A 21,446-nucleotide genomic window follows, 5' to 3' on the forward strand; every position below is an offset into this window, starting at 1 on the left:
GACTGCAAGGAGATCCAAGCAGTTTATCCTAAAGAAGATCAGTCCTGGGTGTTCATTGGAAGGACTGATGCTAAAGCTGAAACTCCAGTACTTTGGCCACCTCATGCGAAGAGTTGACTCATTGGAAAAGACTCTGATGTTGGGAGGGATTGGGGGTGGGAGGAAAAGGGGACGACAGAGGATGAGATGGCTGGACGGCATCACTGACTCAATGGACATGAGTTTGGGTGAACTCTGGGAGTTGGTGATGGACAGGGAGGCCTGGCGTGCTGTGATTCATGGGGTCGCAAAGAGTCGGACACGACTGAGCGACTGAACTAAACTGAACTGATATGCACTTTTATCTTTGAATTGGCTATTTGGTATCTCTCTTTCATATGATGTACTTTAAGAAAATCTTTCAAACTGTACCAGAGACCTCAGTTAAGAAACTGTCTCCAGATGCTCATTCAAGTTTCTACAGGCAGTAAAATAATGTAATAGGACATTGAATTCAATCTAAACAGATCTGGATTTCAATTTGGGCCACCACATAAAGTTGTGTGACTTTGAGAAAGTTATATAGTAACACGAGCCTCCATTGCCTCATCTAAAAATTGAGGATCATAACAAATATTTCATCATTATAACTGAGATTAAAACTATTTTATACAAAGTATTTTCCTAAGTTAATTTTCAATAAATGACAAATCCTTTACCATTGTAAAGAAAATGGGGAAGATGGTTGAAAATACAATTCAGTCATTTGAAATGACTGAGAAATGGGGCATATGAGTAAATCAAATATTTTCACTTATGACGCATTATCACATGTATATTACATGCCTTCGAGTTTTCAAAGAATGACAATGATATACATTGAAAACTCAAAACCTACCAAAGTAAATTTTATACTACTACCACTTCAGTAGGAAAACTTGACATCAGTTCCCCTGTGATCCAGTGCAGATTACACATACCAGCTGTCACATAAAAAGAGAAGTCATAAATTTTCCTACTCATGAATGGAGTTGGTATGTGTCACCACTAGAAATGGATAAGAATGCAAGTAAATCAGTTTGTACTATCACTATGGAAACAAAGACTATGAACAATTTTAAAAACAAATGTATTTTGGTGAATAAAATAAATTTTGAGAGAAAACAATTTAGGGGAAAAAACTTGTCAAAGTCCAGCAAATGTGTGCTGATCTTACAATATAAACTCCTCCAGAATGGGTACTGCTTTAAACCATACCTGATATACAATAGGTACTTAATAAATACTTATTCGACAAATGATTAATGGAATGAGTATACTAATGTCTTAGCATATATTCACACCTTTTTCTCATCATATACAAGAGTAAACTTTGCTAAAAATATATCTCTTCTAGTCCTGGTTGGTGTACTTGCTTCTAGCATGTTTTGTATTTATGTATGTTTACATAAACTAGAATACTTATTATCTCAAATTACCTATTGTTTCACAGTCTGTAACAGTATGAAATAGAAGATGATCTCTTTTATAAATTTCTGGATGTGTTCCAAGAAAACGCTTAGAAAATTACAGCAGACAAATTAACAAGCTCATAATAGGAGGTAATTCTGATCATCTTCATCACATTCCTCTTTATCACAACAGAATGAAAATGAAATACCTACAATCCTGAAAACAGACAGCTTTGGGAGATTGCCATCTTGAGTTAATTAGAAAAATCTACTTCTTCAACATCCCACATTCACAAGAAGCAGTCAGGCCTTGCTTTTGAATCCTAAGTCTACAGAGCAATGTTTTTGAGGATCAAAATGTAGCCCAATTAGAAAGCCATTTGTCATATTCTTCACCCAAAAGGCTTAGGTATGGACTATACAATTTCAATAGATATATTCTTTCATATAAAATGTCACAACTCCAAAAGATACGTATTTTTATCTCCATTTTCAGGATAAAGAAACCGAGTCTGAGAAAGATAAAATAAATTGCCTAAGACCACACAGATAACAAGGGTATAGAAGCCAAATAGGCCTGTTGCTTCTGAAGCCCACACACCTAACCATATACAATTCTGCTTCCTATTTCAGAATTCAATAAAGTATAATTTGCATTTCCATATTCTGATTGTGTGTTCTAATCCATCCTAAGTGCTTTCTATGAGCATTTCTATAAAGCAGCAGTAATTCCCACTCCTTAGGAAAGTACTATCCATCCCATTATATTTCTCAGGGGAATGGTTACTTATCAAATTAAGAGACTAAGACAAAATTGTGCATCCCTTGTCAGCCTTGGTCTCTCATTCAGAGCATCCTGCCCTCTATGCACTTGCATTCTCTACTCATCTGTGTGGAATGTTTTTTGGAAGAGACTCAAACTCTGGGAACAAGATTGTGGTTCTCTGACTCAGCCAGTGTTAGGATGGATAAGTTCAATTTGGGATATATGTATTAGAAGGCCAATTTTAATGAGTGATCAAGCTAGGTTTCCCAATTCTGCTTTTTTATCATTATTAAAATCACCTTGATTTTAAACATAGAATAGTGACAAAGAATCTGTTCTCTGTCTGAACATATTGCATAGGGACAAATCTGACTCCACCATTTATATGCGGAAAAGTTACTTAAGCTTTCTGTGCCTCAGTTTCCTCATTTGAAAAATGGGGATATCAATACCCACAACACAGCTACCAATGGCCAAGTCAACATACTTAGACTACTTCATAGGAGCTGCCAATAAGCTCCAGATCTTCTGTTTTATTATGTAAAGATATCCTCATTCTTCCCAGCTTTGTAACTTATTCCTTTTGATCTGCAGAACACACTACGAAGAACTCCTCCCAAGAGCCCAGTAGTAACTCGGTGGGAAGAGCCACATGCTTGTTAGATTCTTTGGTCTTCCTGACACCTATTTTGGTCCTCTTCCATGGCACTTTATTTTTAACTTTCTCTTTCTCAACAAGATCCCACAATTTAGGGTTTCCATCTTAGCTTATATTTTCTAATGCTAAGGTCTTCTGCCTTAAGAGGCATAATCATCCTGAAAAACAATACCTTGAGTTTCACATTTGTATGGGCTGTGTACATGGTGGAGGAAGATGGCCTTCTTTCATAGTGGAGGACAGTTCTTTAGTGAAGGGTATATAAATTGCTATACTTCCCTGCTCATAAATTCAAAGAAGTTCCCATTTGCACATTAAGTAGTTTGTCACCATAAACTCCTGGAACAGTTTGCACAGATTTCATTCCTCCTTGCATGTGAGGTTTAGAATGGAGGTTTAGGAGTAAAGTTTTTGCCTTTGCTGTGCTAATCAACTCCCCTGATTAGCCCTTTTCTCAAACACCTGCAACAACTCAACTGTGTCTATTACTTGAGCTCCAATGCTGGCCATCAGCACCACATTTGTAATCAATTCCAGACCCTTCTACAAAGGTTCTAGGTCTCTCCCCACATTATCCACTTATGAGCAATTAGTACTACTACTTGCCTAATAATTCTAATGCCAGCTATCACTCAAAAATGCATATATACAGAGCACAACTTGGAATTTTGAAAATCCATTCACTATCTTTCCTGAAGAAATACAAACACAAATATATTCAACAACTATTATGTACCAGGTGCTTTTCTGGTAATGAAATGCAGAGATAAATGAGAGAACTTTCCTGTGGTCTCAAGACAGAGATGGCTAAAGAAACTAAGAGCTAATGGTAGTTAGAAATGGTAGTTTGCGCCAAGTGCAGTGGGAATACAGAACAGAAATTAGAGTCAGCACAGAAAATAAGACTAAGTAATTTGAGCTGATGCCTCAAGGGTAAAAACGAGCTAGCCAGGTAGTCAAGGAGACAAAAAGCACTTCCCATAAAGGTGACAACGGTCCTGCCCTCTTTACTTTCTTTTCCCTTCTATTCAGTCATTGGATTTCCTTGATCCAGAGCCTGAGCTTTCTTTGAGTTGCCTACAGTTCCACCTCTGCCTTGCAGATTTAGCCATCTATCTCAACCAACTATTGCCCTGCCATAATTTGGAACTAAATTCAAACTATTAATACAACTGACTTCTCAACTACTCCCTGAAAATTTAATTGATCTTAGCTTACCTTGATTACATGTTGCCTGTCATAAACTATTTCCTTAAATGGCTTCCTAAGAACATTGTTCTTTTAAAAAGTTGTAATTATGTTCATGTATAGCATGTTCTCAAACTCAAACACACCAAACACAGACGTGCACCAAGTCGTATGTTTTATTTTATTTTATTTTATTTAAATTTACAATATTGTATTGGTTTTGCCATATATCAAAATGAATCTGCCACAGGTATACATGTGTTCCCCATCCTGAACCCTCCTTCCTCCTCCGTCCTCCCTCCCCATACCATCCCTCTGGGTCGTCCCAGTGCACCAGGCCCAAGCATCCAGTATCGTGCATCGATCCTGGACTGGCGACTCATTTCATATATGATATTGTACATATTTCAATGCCATTCTCCCAAATCATCCCACCCTCTCCCTCTCCCACAGAGTCCAAAAGACTGTTCTGTACATCAGTGTCTCTTTTGCTGTCTCGTATACAGGGTTATTGTTACCATCTTTCTAAATTCCATATATATGCGTTAGTATACTGTATTGGTGTTTTTCTTTCTGGCTTACTTCACTCTGTATAAGTATCTAAAGCAGCATATTATTTCCTTTTATTCTTTAACATTGTTTGTGGTTTCCATCTAGAGGGAGGTCCAAGGCATGTTTCTGACCAAAAATTAATTGCTAGCTTTGAAGTATCACAGCTTCACTAACCAACAAAGCAGAAATACTCTTACCAGTGAATGCGGCAGCCTCCATTATGAAGTTAAATTGTGAGGGTCTACAATAGCTGTTTGGTTAGAACAGGATGACTTGGGAACAATTTGTCTGTCTAGTAATAAAATGTACATAATAATTAGCTTGAGTCTCTAAATAATCTGTGAATGATTTTTTGTTTTAAATTATTTAGCATTAAACATTTTTATTAGATTTCAAAACCTGAAGCATACATATATAATTTTAAAAGTATTATTTGTCTCAAGTCTTAGAAAGGGCTTAATACTAAATAAACTAATGATAATATTACCAGTAATTTTTAAAGACATTATATCTAAATGTAAAAAGTATCTTAGATTATTGAAGGTCATCTTTCTAAATGTTCTATAGTAATTTGGAACTTGACAGTTAAACATAAGAGATATAAATCATGTTTAACAGTATCCAAAATTATTGATAACCAGTGTATCGATTATTGTGTATAGTTTTTGATACAAAAAGCTAAAAAACAGTGTTTTAATTCATCTTTGTTTCACTAAGGGAATCAGACAGTGTTATTCATAAAAGTCTATCAATAAATGATTTCATTAATAGATATTTATTAAATGGAATCAACTATACACCATGATTCAAACATGTATCCCATAGTCTTATGCTGTCATTTTTTTTCTAATACTCCAGTAGGTGGAGCGTCTATAAATTAGACCAAAAAAATAAATAATCCAGAAGGGAAAATATTTCAATTGTAAAGTTATTTACAAAATATTTATGTTCGATCAGTACGAATTGGGAGAGCTAATTTTTTTATTTGTCAAAAATCAATTTTGAATTTATGAATAAAAATATATTTCCTAATGGACAATGAACAAAGACCTACTATATAGCTTGTGGTACTCTGCTCCATGATATGTGGCAGCCTGGATAGGAGGGGAGTTTGGGGGAGAATGGATACATGTATATATATATGGCTGAGTCCATTTAGCGTTCACCTGAAACTATCACAACGTTGTTAATCAGCTATTCCCCAATACAAAATAAAAAGTTTTAAAAAATACATGTCCTAAGATCATACAACTCACCATGAAGAAATTTCTCAGAAATGAAATCAAAGTATGATTGACTTTACAACACTGTCAGGTGTTCTTGTCACCAATGGTTCAATTTGTCTTTTAAAACCTTTTCCTATTTTTAATTGTGATCAAAGTTCAGTATTATAACAGCAAGTTAATATTCCATGCTACAGTAGATTAAAAGTATTTTTATTTTTTTGCTAGTATCAATCACAGGTGTCAAGATAAATGCAGCAGAGACAGATGGATAAATGAACGCATGCATGCATGCCTAGATAGATACATATAGAGAGGCAGACAGGCAAGCAGATAGACATAAATGATTCATTAAAGGTAACTGAGACAAACATATAACAACAACATGTTAAATCATAACAAGTAAATTAGATTGAATGTGGGAAAATATAGATAATTAAGACAATTTCATCTTTATTTTTAAAAGTTTTTGGCTATATCATGTATATTTGAAAACATATGTATATACACAGTATTATATAAAAGATATCTTTCAGTGATTACTTCATCAGATCCAAGAAATTGCAGACTATAACTGCATACTATTTTTCAGTTCAGTTCAGTTCAATTCAGTCACTCAGTCATATCCAACTCTTTGCGATCCCATGGACTGAAGCATGTCAGGCTTCCCTGTCCATCACCAACTCAAACTCATGTTCATCGAGTTAGTGATGTGATCCAACCATCTCATCCTCGGTTGTCCCCTTCTCCTCCTGCCTTCAATCTTTCCCAACATCAGGGTCTTTTCCAATGAGTCAGTTCTTCGCATCAGGTGGCCAAAGTATTGAAGTTTCAACTTCAACATCAGTCCTTCCAATGAATATTCAGGACTGATTTCCTTCAGGATTGACTGGTTTGATCTCCATGCAGTTCAAGGGACTCTCAAGAGTCTTCTCCAACACCACAGTTCAAAAGTACCAATTCTTCAGTGCTCAGCTTTCCTTATGATCCAACTCTCACATCCATACATGACTACTGAAAAAACCACAGTTTGACTACTTAGACCTTTGTTGGCAAAGTAATGTCTCTGCTTTTTAATATGCTGTCTAGGTTGGACATAGCTTTTCTTCCTAGGAGCAAGTGCCTTTTAATTTCAAGGCTGCAGTCACCATCGTATGCTACTTTTAGTCCAAGTCTACCAAACATGTCTTTCAATTTTATTTTTTCATTTCTAATTAAAGGTAACATAATTTCTAATAAACTACTAAAAAAAAGGGAGAACTTTCATTGCACTGCCGTTAGTGGCTCCTATGCACTAAAATACTACCTCTGTGTGGGGTCTTAAGTGATTAGGGATTGGCTAAGTCCTTAATGAAGAACTCTGAATACCCAGTGGCTATTTGTGTGGTTAGGATAGGCTGAAGTGTCAGAGACAGGATAATGAGGCTGAAGGATGTAGGGACACTAACAAGATGAATATGCACCTTCCACAATTCTTTCTGAGATGGACCTTAGCAATAAGATTGTGAAATCTAAACCTACACTTTCTACTTAACTCACTATATCCTAGCCCCTATAGGATAAATCTCAACTGGAAATCCTTAAAAGATACAAATAATAGTTTAAAGAGAAATAATTGTTTTAATCTATGTTGAATAAACCTATTTTAATCGAGTTTAAATTTTTAGGTAATTTTTACATCTTGTCTTGAACAAGAAAGGTAACATCTGCTTAGCTAACCACATCAGCTGAATAAGCCCTGGCCCACAACAGGAGGACAAATACATCCTTTAGTTTAAGATGTCAAACTAAGAAAAAGAAAACACACTGCACCCATAGGTTTCTCTGGTGGCTCAGTGGGTAGAGAATCCACCTGCAATGCACGAGACCTGCCTGAGTGTAGGAGACCTGGGTTTGATCCCTGTGGGGAAGATCCCTAGAGAAGGAAATGGCAACCCACTCCAGCATTCTTGCCTGGGAAACCCCAGGGACAGAGGAGCCTTGTGGACTACAGTCCATGGGATTGCAAGAGTCAGACATGACTTAGGGACTAAACCACCACCATAGACACATCACACTCTTTTCCCCAAACCAGGGCAAAGAGCTCAGGCCCAGGCTACAGAGCTTGTTCTTCTTCCAAATGTACATGGCATGCAGAAGAGGATGACCGTTTCAGAAGAAGTGAAGCAGCTTGCACAGCCACAAAACCTGAGACATTCACAGTATTTAGCATTATGAAATAAGAACAATATATAGAAAAACTACACCAAAGGAAATAGAACTAATGAAACAGAAAGAACCAGAATTTAAAACAGAATTATTATTCTCTGAGAGAATTTAGTGGAGAAGGCAATGGCACCCCACTCTAGTACTCTTGCCTGGAAAATCCCATGGATGGTGGAGCCTGGTAGGCTGCAGTCCATGGGGTTGCGAAGAGTCAGACACGACTGAGTGACTTCACTTTCACTTTTCACTTTCACGCATTGGAGAAGGAAATGGCAACCCACTCCAGTGTTCTTGCCTGGAAAACCCCAGGGACGGCGGAGCCTGGTGGGCTGCCGTCTATGGGGTCACATAGAGTCGGACACTACTGAAGCGACTTAGCAGCAGCAGCAGCAGCAGAGAGAATTTAGAGAATCTTTTAAACATGAAGCAAGGGCATATGTTTTTAATAAAAAGCATTTGATGATATTAGATATGAATAATGTATTAAATGCAATACAGAATCATTGGATGGGTTGACCAGCAGAATGAAAACAGATATAACAACCGTCACATTGCAATCCCTCTTGGATATCCCACCATTATCTGAAATGCAATTTGTCAAAAACTGATATTATATTTACCTCTCCAAAAGGAATGCCTCTCCAGTTTCCATGTTATTATTCATCCCAGTATCCTGCTTGAGGCATAGGGTTTGCCACCTCAAAGTTATTTAAGCCATTTCATGTACCATGTACTGCATAAATACTTTAACAATTAACCATAATTGTATCTCATATTGAGGTATATTAAACAAAAGCTCAGATTTGGAGTATCTTTTAGAACCAGGAAGCAATTAAAAAAAATACTCTGATAAAAGTTGCCAATAGTATCAATATGTAAATTATTCATCCTCTTAAACTTGTTTGGAATTAAAATGATATCCAAACCAATTTCACTACAAAGCAGTGTTTGCTATTAGAGAAACTACTTTGCAAACTTTAAAACACATTTACCCTACTGTCCAATGCTAATATTGATATTACAATTCAGCATAATGGTAAAGAATGAACTAGACTTTGACAGTGAGTTATCGTTGCATATTCTAAATACTCACTTATTAATGCTCAAGTTTTCCTCACCCATGAAAATGTGATTTGGGGGGTATTATTTCATTTCTTTTGTATCCTAAATGTTAGTGTCAGCTCATAATGCATAAAAGAGAGCCCACAGAGAATAAATCCATCGATTGTAATTACTGAAATAGAACTGCAGCTGTTTTGCACCTGTTGCTAAAATCTTTTTAGACATTCTCAGTTGAGACACTAATAGTTCTGTAGTTATACAGTTCTGGACCCCTGTGTGTACACAGTTGCAAAGAAACAGCTCTATAAGTTTCTTTTTTTTTTTAAATAAAAGCTTACATTGAAGTCCTTATATTGAAATCAAACATCTTACCTTTCTTCAATGGACTATATGGCTAATAACAGAAACGTTTGGAATTGAGAGTTAGAAAATTAGCCTATTATATCTCCTGCCATGATGGATGAGGAAATGTCATCCATGACTTTCATAACGATAACAAATATTTACTAAATAATTGAGCATGTAGTTATCTGGTCTCATTTCACAAATACATAAACTGAGGCTTTAAGAAAGTCAAGTAACTTGATTAAGACCATGGAGCTAGAAAGTGGCTGACCCTAAATCTAAGTTTTTAATCATGATGCAGATTTCCTTCATTTTGTGATAACCTGCAATTCATCACCACCCTATTTTATACAAGAGGAACATATGTAAGGCTCCTCTAAGATGTAAAGCATAAACTTATGTAAAGCTATTACAGTTTTCAGAAGAATAGCCCATAATTCAGAAAATTACGAGGGACACTGTTCTATTTCTGGGAAAACATTGTATATTAATATAATATAGACTTTAGAATAACTTCTGTGTATTGCCTAGCATTTTGCAATCAAGTAACTTATTAGTTAAAAAGTATACCATCTTCAAAAGAGACTTTTAAATGCATACAACAGAAAAGGTTTAAAGGAACTCCATCTGGGACCAAATAAAAGGAGATATAACTTCAGGATGTTGTGTTTTCTAGTCTCTTTTAAGTCCTGACAGGAATACCTGTTGATTATATTAGAAAAAATTTCTTAAGAGAAATACTTTAATGTTTCCTTAGAATATTATGCTATGAGTGATTTATTGAATATTATAGCTACATCTCAGACCACCACAATAAAACAAATATCACAGCAAAGTAAGTCACATGAAATGTTTTGGTTTCCCAGTGCATATAAAAGTTATGTTTACATAATGCTGTAGTCTATTAATAGTCTGTGCAATAGTGTTATGTCTAAAAAACAATGTACTTACATTAACCAAAAAATACTTTATTGCTAAAAATGTTAACCATCATCTCAGCTTCAATGTTGTAGCAATAATATAAAAGATCACTGGTCACAGATCACAATAAGAAACATAATGATAATGAAAACAGTTTGAAACATTGAGAGAATTACCAAAATGTGACACAAAAACACAAAGTGAGCAAGTTCAGTTTAGTTCAGTCGCTCAGTCGTGTCCAACTCTTTGGGACCCCATGAATCGCAGCAAGCCAGGCCTCTCTGTCCATCACCAACTCCCAGAGTTCACTCAGGCTCATGTCCATCAAGTCAGTAATGCCATCCAGCGATCTCATCCTCTGTCGTCCCCTTCTCCTCCTGCCCCCAATCCCTCCCAGCATCAGAGTCTTTTCCAGTGAGTCAACTCTTCGCATGAGAAGGCCAAAGTACTGGAGTTTCAGCTTTAGCATCAGTCCTTCCAAAGAACACCCAGGACTGATCTCCTTTAGAATGGACTGGTTGGATCTCCTTGCAGTCCAAGGGACTCTCAAGAGTCTTCTCCAACACCACAGTTCAAAAACATCAATTCTTCAGCTCTCAGCTTTCTTCACAGTCCAACTCTCACATCCATACATGACCACTGGAAAAACCATAGCCTTGACTAGACGGACCTTTGCTGACAAAGTAATGTCTCTGCTTTTGAATATGCTATCTAGGTTGGTCATAACTTTCCTTCCAAGGAGTAAGCCTCTTTTAATTTCATGGCTGCAATCACGATCTGCGGTGATTTTGGAGCCCAAAAAAATAAAGTCTGACACTGTTTCCACTGTTTCCCCATCTATTTCCCATGAAGTGGTGGGGCCAGATGCCATGATCTTCGTTTTCTGAATGTTGAGCTTTAAGCCAACTTTTTCACTCTCCTCTTTCACTTTCATCAAGAGGCTTTTTAGTTCCTCTTCACTTTCTGTCATATGGGTGGTGTCATCTGCATATTGAGGTTATTGATATTTCTCCCGGCATTCTTGATTCCAGCTTGTGCTTCTTTCAGCCCAGCATTTCTCATGATGTACTCTGCAAATAAGTTAAATAAGCAGGGTGACCATATACATCCTTGACGTACTCCTTTTCCTATTTGGAACCAATCCAATTGGAACCAATTAGAACCATGTCCAGTTCTAACTGTCGCTTCCTAACCTGCATATAGGTTTCTCAAGAGGCAGGTCAGGTGGTCTGGTATTCCCATCTCTTTCAGAATTTTCCACAGTTGTGAAAAATTGTGATCCACACAGTCAAAGGTTTTGGCATAGTCAATAAAGCAGAAATAGATGTTTTTCTGAAACTCTCTTCCTTTTTCCATGATCCAGCAGATGTTGGCAATTTGATCTCTGGTTCCCCTGCCTTTTCTAAACCAGCGTGAACATCAGGAAGTTCATGGTTCACGTATTGCTGAAGCCTGGTTTGGAGAATTTTAAGCATTACTTTACCAGCGTGTGAGATGAGTGCAATTGTGCGGTAGTTTGAGCATTCTTTGGCACTGCCTTTCTTTGGGATTGGAAGGAAAACTGACCTTTTCCAGTCCTGTGGCCACTGCTGAGTTTTCCAAATTTGCTGGCATATTGAATGCAGCACTTTCACAGCATCATCTTTCAGGATTTGGAATAGCTCAACTGGAATTCCATCACCTCCACTAGCTTTGTTCATAGTGATGCTTTCTAAGGCCCACTTGACTTCACATTCCAGGATGTCTGGCTCTAGGTCAGTGATCACACCATCGTGATTATCTGGGTCGTGAAGATCTTTTTTGTATAGTTCTTCTGTGTATTCTTGCCATCTCTTCTTAATATCTTCTGCTTCTGTTAGGTCCATACCATTTCTGTCCTTTATCGAGCCCATCTTTGCATGAAATGTTCCCTTGGTATCTCTAATTTTCTTGAAGAGATCTCTAGTCTTTCCCATTCTGTTGTTTTCCTCTATGTCTTTGCAATGATCGCTGAGGAAGGCTTTCTTATCTCTTCTCGCTATTCTTTGGAACTCTGCATTCAGATGCTTATATATTTCCTTTTCTCCTTTGCTTTTCACTTCTCTTCTTTTCACAGCTATTTGTAAGGCCTGCCCAGACAGCCATTTTGCTTTTTCATATTTCTTTTCCATGGGGATGGTCTTGATCCCTGTCTCCTATACAATGTCACGAACCTCCATCCATAGTTCATCTTCATCAGGCACTCTATCTATCAGATCTAGGCCCTTAAATCTATTTCTCACTTCCACTGTATAATCATAAGGGATTTGATTTAGATCATACCTGAATGGTCTAGTGTTTTCCCCTACTTTCTTTAAGCCTGAATTTGGCAATAAGGAGCTCATAATGAGCCACAGTCAGCTCCTGGTCTTGTTTTTGTTGACTGTATAGAACTTCTTCAACTTTGGCTGCAAAGCATATAATCAATCTGATTTCGGTGTTGACCATCTGGTGATGTCCACGTGTAGAGTCTTTTCTTGTGTTGTTGGAAGAGGGGGTTTGCTATGACCAATGCGTTCTCTTGGCAAAACTCTATTATCCTTTGCCCTGCTTCCTTCCGTACTCCAAGGCCAAATTTGCCTGTTACTCCAGTTGTTTCTTGACTTCCTACTTTTGCATTCCAGTCCCCTATAATGAAAAGGACATCTTTTTTGGGTGTTAGTTCTAAAAGGTCTTGTAGGTCTTCATAGAACCATTCAACTTCAGCTTCTTCAGAGTTACTGGTTGGGGCATAGGCTTGGATTACTGTGATATTAAATGGTTTGCCTTGGAAATGAACAGAAATAATTCTGTCGTTTTGGAGATTGCATCCAAGAACTCTTTTGTTGACCATGATGGCTACTCCATTTCTTCTAAGGGATTCCTACCCACAGTAGTAGATATAATGGTCATCTGAGTTATATTCACCCATTCCAGTCCACTTTAGTTCGCTGATTCCTAGAATGTTGACGTTCACTCTTGCCATTTCCTGTTTGACCACTTCCAATTTGCCTTGATTCATGGACCTGACATTCCAGGTTCCTATGCAATATTGCTCTTTACAGCATCGGACCTTGCTTCTATCACCAGTCACATCCACAACTGGGTATTGTTTTTGCTTTGGCTCCATCCCTTCATTCTTTATGGAGTTATTTCTCCACTGATCTCCAGTAGCATATCAGGCACTTACCGACCTGGGGAGTTCCTCTTTCAGTATCCTATCATTTTGCCTTTTCATACTGTTCATGGGGTTCTCACAGCAAGAATACTGAAGTGGTTTGCCATTCCCTTCTCCAGTGACCACATTCTGTCAGACCTCTCCACCATGACCTGCCTGTCTTTGGTGGCCCCACAGGGCATGGCTTAGTTTCATTGAGTTAGACCAGGCTGTGGTCCATGTGATTAGATTGACTAGTTTTTTGGATCTCCTGCATTGCAAGCAGATGCTTTACCATCTGAGCCACCAGGGAAGTCTCAAAGTGAGCAAACATTGCTGTAAAAATGGAGCCACTACACTTACTCAATGCAGGGTTGCCACAAACCTTCAACTTGTTAAAAAAAAAAAAAAAGATCCAATACATGCAAAGTGAAATGAAGCCAAACAAAATAAAATGAAGTACACTCATGTAGACATAAGCCAGTAACTTCACCAATTAGAGCTCCTAGATTAGTTCTAGGGATAGAAACTTGATTTAGGGATAGAAACACACTTTAAGGCATGGGATCATATTTTAGAAATAGTTTAGGTCAAATCTTTTATTTATTTTAGCCCACAAAACTGAAAACACATTAACATTAATAAACTGTTCCTTAGTAACAAATATTTCATGTAGAATAGCCTATTTCCTCTTCATCAGATACTGACACACTGTTCAAGCATTCCTAAATGATCTAATGTACTCAGTCACTGTGATCTGGATTTAAAATATAGTGCAGCTAGTAAACACTGACTCAGAAAACTAATAACCTCAGCTAGACTGTTGATAAATAATAACACACTTGTATGTGTGCATGCTTCAGTCATGTTCAACTCTTTGAGACCCAAGCATTGCAGCCTGCCAGGCTCCTCTGTCCATGGCATTTCCCAGGCAAGAATACTAGAGTGGGTTGTCATTTCCTCCTCCAGAGGATCTTCCCAATGCAGTGATCAAATCCGCTTCTTAGGCACTGGCATAAGCCCCATGCATATATAGGGGCTTCCCTATATGTAAGTGCATGAGAAGCAGGTTTGATCCTTGGGCTGGGAAGATCCCCTGGAGGAGAAAATGGCAACCCACTCTAGTATTCTTGCCTGGGAAATCCCATGGACAGAGGAGCCTGGCAAACTACAAGCCATGGGGCCACAAAAGAGCCGGACACAACTTAGCAACTAAACAACAACAAACAAATATAACCCATAATTAATAACAAATACCATAGAGTACCAACTATAGGTCAAGTAATGTTCTATCTCCTTAACAAATAAAATAATTGCAATCCTATCAGATAATTACTTTTCATTGGTGAGCAAACTAAGACTTTTCCAATTGATCTTCCCAATACCGTAACACATCATAAGGGGCAGATTAGTCTAACTGCAAGATTCACACTCCTATCCACTATTCCTCTACAATAAAGGTGAAAAACAAATTTTTTTCTTAAGTATGTTCTCTTAAAATATAGTATCTTACAATGTTGATTACATTATTATGTTGCTTAGGCAAAATTAATTCTTTATGAAGTCCACCCTGTGCCACTTGTAATTAGCCAACTGTAAATTACTATAGTCCGAATAGATTCATCTCTGTTGATCATTTTTAAACAAGAAGAGAACATTGAAAGCGAATTTTATCAATTGAATTTGGATTGTGCAATGCATATTTCATACCAAGTAATCATTAGCTATAATTCAAACTATACATTAGTTCCAAAATTTTCTTAATAAGGTATAATTCTGAGAATTGAATCGTCTATCTTTTCATTCTCATATGAAAAGAGAAGTTAAAATATTAAATTTCTTTGGGAAGTTCCTAAAAAATAAAAACTAATTTTATTTTATTTTTTAACTTTACAATATTGTATTGGTTTTGCCATATATCAAAATGAATCCGCCACAGGTATACATGTGTTCCCCATCCTGAACCCTCCTCCCTCCCCATATCATCCCTCTGGGTCGTCCTAGTGCACCAGCCCCAAACATCCAGTATAGTGCATCAAACCTGGACTAATTTTAATCTAATAAGATTTACAATAAAATAAACCTTTGGGCTTCCCAGGTGGCGCTAGCGGTAAAGAACCTGCCTGTCAATGCAGGAGACATAAGAGACGCAGATTTGATTCCTAGGTCGAGAAGATCTCCTGGAGGAAGAAATGGCAACCCACTCCAGTATTCTTGCCTGGAAAATCCCATGGGCAGAGAAGCCTGGCGGGCCACAGTACATGGCTCACAAAGAGTCGATATGACTGAAATGACTTAGCACGCAAACCTTTGGTTACACCCTTGATTTTTAATTTCTCAGTCCTTAGGAGGGGTTCACACTTAACTAACTCATCTTTAACATTCTTTCAATAATCTCAAAAGTAAATTTAGAAATTAAAAAGTAGCAGGTGAGAATAGATCTAAATTACACCAGAACAAATCTAAATTACAACAGAGAATAGATCTAAATTACACCAGATCTATATTTCTGAATGTAAGATTTATGAAAAAAGAAAAACAGTTATTTTGAAAGCCTGTATAATTTGATTTGATATTAAGGTTTTTCCCAAAGCATGTCTACAATATTTCTGTAATGTTGTGCTTTGCTTAGAGTGAGGTACAGATCTAAATGAACTCATTTCCTTTACAAGGTATAAGTTCATAAATCTACAACTCTGTGTTAGGATATACATGATGGAAGAGTTACACAATTTTGCCTCTGAGATTCATTTTACATTTCTCAGTTCCCTAGTCAATACCCATTTGAGAATATCTTTAATATGAATGGTAAAATTAAGAAATATTCTTATATCATAATAAGAGTAAACAAAATTTGGAGAAAGGTCTGTAAACATTTGACTATAATGAGTGAAAATAAATCTCAAAGTTTCTAGAAACGAATGATTTCCATGGAAATGTTTGATCTCTAGAGACAATTAAAATTGTTTTAATTTGGGTCAAACCAATTAAAGTATTAATGTTTGTTTGTTGAGTTCAAAGAATATAAAAATAATTTGTGGCCCATTGACACTTTTGAAATAAAGTAAATTCGCCCTCTAAAACTGTCAACGCTTTAGTAGAGTTTTTAAATTTTTCAAGGAAGCAAAAAATTCAGCATCACATTACAAAATTAATTCCACCACCTGGCAAAATGCTAAGATTAGTAATATTAATTACTTAGAAGTGTATTGATATAACATTTTTGTACATTTGTGAAAAGAAAATTATTGTTTCTTTTTGAGTCAGAGAGTCCCATCATATAAAAATGCTTAACCCTTTCATTTAATTCAGAAAATATAATGTATTGATGCCGTGTTATACAGGGTTAATCCATTCTCCACAGTGAAGTGCACAAATTTTAGCAATAACATATTCCGTTCCACTGTCATCTGTATAAAATATTGTTTACACTCCAGGACTATTGCTTCAGGAAATTATTGATGAGAGCAGCTGCTCCTTCAGAGGAGAAGTAGAAAAGTCCTTTCTGTCCAACCAGGGGCACTTTCAGTCCCTTGGTTTATCTCTATGGCACAGAAGCAAGCAAGATTGGATTTCAGACTTTGAATATAAAAAAAATAATAATAATAATGAAATGAAATAAAAATCTTTAGAAAGAAACTCTTTAAAAACTTCACTTGGGAACTTTTGTCAAGCTCTGAGCCATCTCCCTTTACTCAGAATCCTTTGTTAAAAATGAAATGAAAAGCAGAGCTTAAGCTATGCAGAGTGATCAGCATCCAACTTCAAATGCAACTCACTGCTACTGAACTGAACATTGTAATTGCAATTATAACTCTACACTGCTTCATGCATAAATTATTCAAATTCTGGCAATAGATTATTCAAACATTATCTCCAAGAAATGCTTCTGAAAGCTCACTAATAATTTTACCACAACCCTTTACTAACAAATGCCCTGCAATTAAAAGTTTAATGTATTTTTTTAGACCATGAAGTGGTCAATAAAATTGTTTTAACACAAATCTATTTTTAGCAATACACTATTAAAATAGTAATACATTATTAAAAACTTCTCTCTTGTCCAATCTCAAAATAGTCAACACTCTGAAAAGAAACGGTTGAGAGTTTATCTACATTGTTCAAATTGAGTATTTGTACTTCTAAAGACTAACATCTTTTATAAAAATATGAAAAAAATGAGATTCTCGATGACTGTTAAAATGTCTACAATGCCAATTTCATATAACCTAACTGGCTTTCCCATCATGATGCATAAAACCATATTTTCATTAAAAAAAAAAAAGTTGAATCAACCATTAGAATAAGTTGCAGCTGAGTTCTAAAATTAATCATTTAGACCTGGCTTTTGTGCAGGTCATGAAATGCATAAATCCTGAGATATGTTGTTGTTCATACTATGAACTATATGAATTGCCTAAGGACTATTTAATCCATAATTTACACAGACATATCTGGGATCCCTGATTGCCTTCCCTGAGCACTGCATCAAGTCAGTAGCAAAGAATGCTTTCTCAACTATTGTCTGATCCATCATGAGTGTCACTTACAGTAATCTTAAATTAGTGCATTTTTAAAAAATAAAGAGGAGACAATAAATGTGAGAGAGTCCGTTCCTAGGCAGGTTGATAAGGAGTCTAGGGGTCCCCAAGGAGAGAGGGGTCTGGAATTCTCAAGGAGGAAGAAAGGACAAACTTTTTTTCTTTCTCCACATTCCTTAGGATTATATAACAATAATGTATCCTGCCTAAGGACAGTCTCTGGATTAAATCTTCTGTTATCTTAAAATGTAAATTATGGGAGTAGACCTGGTCTTTACAAGGATGAATCCTGCCTGAGGACAGTCTTATCTTAAAATGTAAATCATGGGAGTAGGTCTGATGAGGTCTTTACAACCTCCAGACATTCTTTGGATTATATAACTTCATTGTTAACACTAGCAAGCGGGTACTGTTTCTGCCCCCTTCTGATGCCTATGTCAGAAGCTTTCTCTATCTCCTTTATACTTTAATAAAACTTTATTACACAAAAGCTCTGAGTGATCAAGCTTTGTCTCTGGCCACGGATTGAACTCTTCTCCTCTCGGGGCCAAGAATCCCGGTGTCTTCGCGTGATTCAACAACAACCTTTCAAATGTTTACTGCTTAACCTCTGAACAAAGAACTGATTGCTTATCTTCTGAAAAGTTCAGAATCTAATCTTATTTCTCCCATGACTGGGTCTTTTAAACTAACTGCTTCTCATTGATCTGAGTATGTGTTAGCCCTGTTGCTGAGCCAAGCACTGGGGCAGCTGAAACATCTAGATTGGCTTCTCCTATGTCACATGATCAGGAAATATTTATGTAAGAGTTAAAAATCACGATATGATCTCTTCTTGTTATGTGTGCGTGTGTGCTACGTCACTTCAGTTGTGTGCAACTTTTTGAGACCCTATGGACTGTATGTAGCCCACCAGGCTCCTCTGTCCATGAAAGTCTCCAGGCAACAATATTGGTGTGGGTTGCCAGGCCGTCCTCCAGGGGATCTTCCCAACTCTGGGATCAAACCCAAGTCTCCTGCGTTAGCAGGCAGGTTTGTTTGTTTGTTTTTAACTATTAGCACTACCTGGGAAACTCCATTCTTGTTATATAAATGCTTAAATATAAATGTTCCTTTGTCATGGCTATACAGACAACAAGGTATCAGGAAACTGTCTTGTTATTCATTACCTATATTGCTTAACCTTTGGATTAAACTTTTTCTTCCATAACTGAATAATATATGCCTATCCTCTCTTGGTGAAAAATAGAGGATTGTGCTTTGTCTTACAATGTCCTCCTATTGAAGAGAAGAATATACCTGCTGGTTCTACTAGCTGTCATTCTGCCAGCACAGCAGAGACGCACAGTATATACAACATAAATTTCTGTCTCTATGTCTATATTTATACTCCACATCATTCCATGAAAGATTCCAGTATGGTTTACAGGAAAATATGCTTTTACTCTAAGATGAAACAAAATGTATTTTGACATTATAACTAAATAATAACAAGAGTAGTAAGAGAGAAGGAATACAATTTGAAAAAAGAATAATCATAATAACTACCATTAATTTGTATATAATTTAAGATTCAGACCGGGCAGAACAAGGTGAACACGATCAGCTTCCTAAAGACTCAATAGTTTCTATAGGACTTAAAAACACACAAAGAGACATTGCTTTACCTAGTTAAAACCATGACCAATATCTGATTTTTCTTTCTCAGTGAATGGAGCCAAGAACACAAAAAGGTAGCACTGGCCAGAAGGTAAACTTGAAGAAAGTGCCTTGAGATGGTAGTTACGATTCTACAGTAATAAGGAGAAGCCTGCAGCCTTATTTTTATCCTGTTTATGAAGCCCTGTGGCACAGAAGGAGGGGAGATGCAGATTAAGGATATGCCATAAACTAGTCAATGCACAAGTGTGAAATGGATATGAAACTATTAGCAGAATTTTTGCTGCCAGCAAAAAGAAATTCATGTGTATAGGAAATGCAGTTTATTAGTCAAGACTCTATGAGAAGTAAAAGAAACCCGTAAAATCCTGTCTTCATCATTCTTTTGTTACTCAAAAAATTAAATTGCCATGGAAACCTTGCATATCAAAATCATATTTATCATTATTCAAACACATTAAGAGTAAAAGAACTAAAAAGTATATTTCAAAGAAACAAATAGCATTAATTTTCTCCTTTCAACTTTGCTGGAGAATAAAGTGATTAGATTTTGGATTTGCATTAATGAATAATTTAGGAGTTATGAAGAAGACACTAATTGTTGATGGAGCAACCTTTGCTGAAGAACACTATTTAAATAAGCAGAGTGCCTCAGGGTATTTTTGTCAGTCTAAAGAGAGCCATTTTATTTCACTGTAGGAACTTCTACAGTTCAGTGTTGCATTAACTGAAAGAAATAGTTTTAGGCAGCACAGTTGCTTGTGCATATCAATGGAAAATCTCAATAGAAATATTATTTCTGATTTTTAGATACAAAATAAAAGGGTAACAGACCACATGGGACAGTTATAAACAAAAACAGGGGAAAACCATAAAGAATTTTACAAAAGAGCCATTGCCCCAACAGTCTAACATACTCTGCTAATCTGTATAACATAGTCTATAGTTACATTAATTGATAATAAACTCATTGTCTGTAAAAAAACAACAGTCACTTTACCTTTAATCCAACAAGGAGACGCCCTCAGTCCTCACAGTTACTGAGTGCCTACTGTATATGAGATGCTTTTTTAGACAAAGAAGCCTCTGCTGCTGCTGCTACTGCTGTTGCTAAGTCACTTCAGTCATGTCTGATTCTGTGCGACCCCATAGACGGCAGCCCACCAGGCTCCCCTGTCCCTGGGATACTCCAGGCAAGAACACTGGAGTGGGTTGCCATTTCCTTCTCCAATTCCCCTAGGTTTTTACAAATCATAACAGTTCACCAATATTAAATGTACTTCATGAAATGAGCACCAAACTGGAAAGGAACATTGTTTTGAACCTTTGTATTTCTAGGACTTAGGTTTTGCAATCCTGCAATTTTTAATAAAGAAAAATAAATGTGTTTTTAGACAACAAAATAGAGAATAACTATAATATTATCATTTCTATGAAAGATTTATTCACATGGAAAGTTTGAACATGGAATGAGAGATGAGGAAAATGGAGATTGGTAAAGGACCAGTTTCCTATGAAGGAAAACTAACTCCTTGTAATATATGGGTTACTTACAGTAGAAAAATAAAATTTTGAGAGTTTTGTCTAGATTCAACTCTGACCAAGCATACTTCTGCACTGAAAGCCATTAAGAAATACAGCAAATATCTGGATCATGAGATTATGGTTATTTGCATCTTATACCTGTCTTCATGCTCCAATTTTTCTGCAATAAATACCAGTTACTTTCAAAAACAGAAAAA

This window comes from Bison bison, unplaced genomic scaffold, assembly GCF_000754665.1.
Source record: "Bison bison bison isolate TAMUID 2011002044 unplaced genomic scaffold, Bison_UMD1.0 scf7180017864471, whole genome shotgun sequence".
Classification (NCBI taxonomy): domain Eukaryota; kingdom Metazoa; phylum Chordata; class Mammalia; order Artiodactyla; family Bovidae; genus Bison; species Bison bison.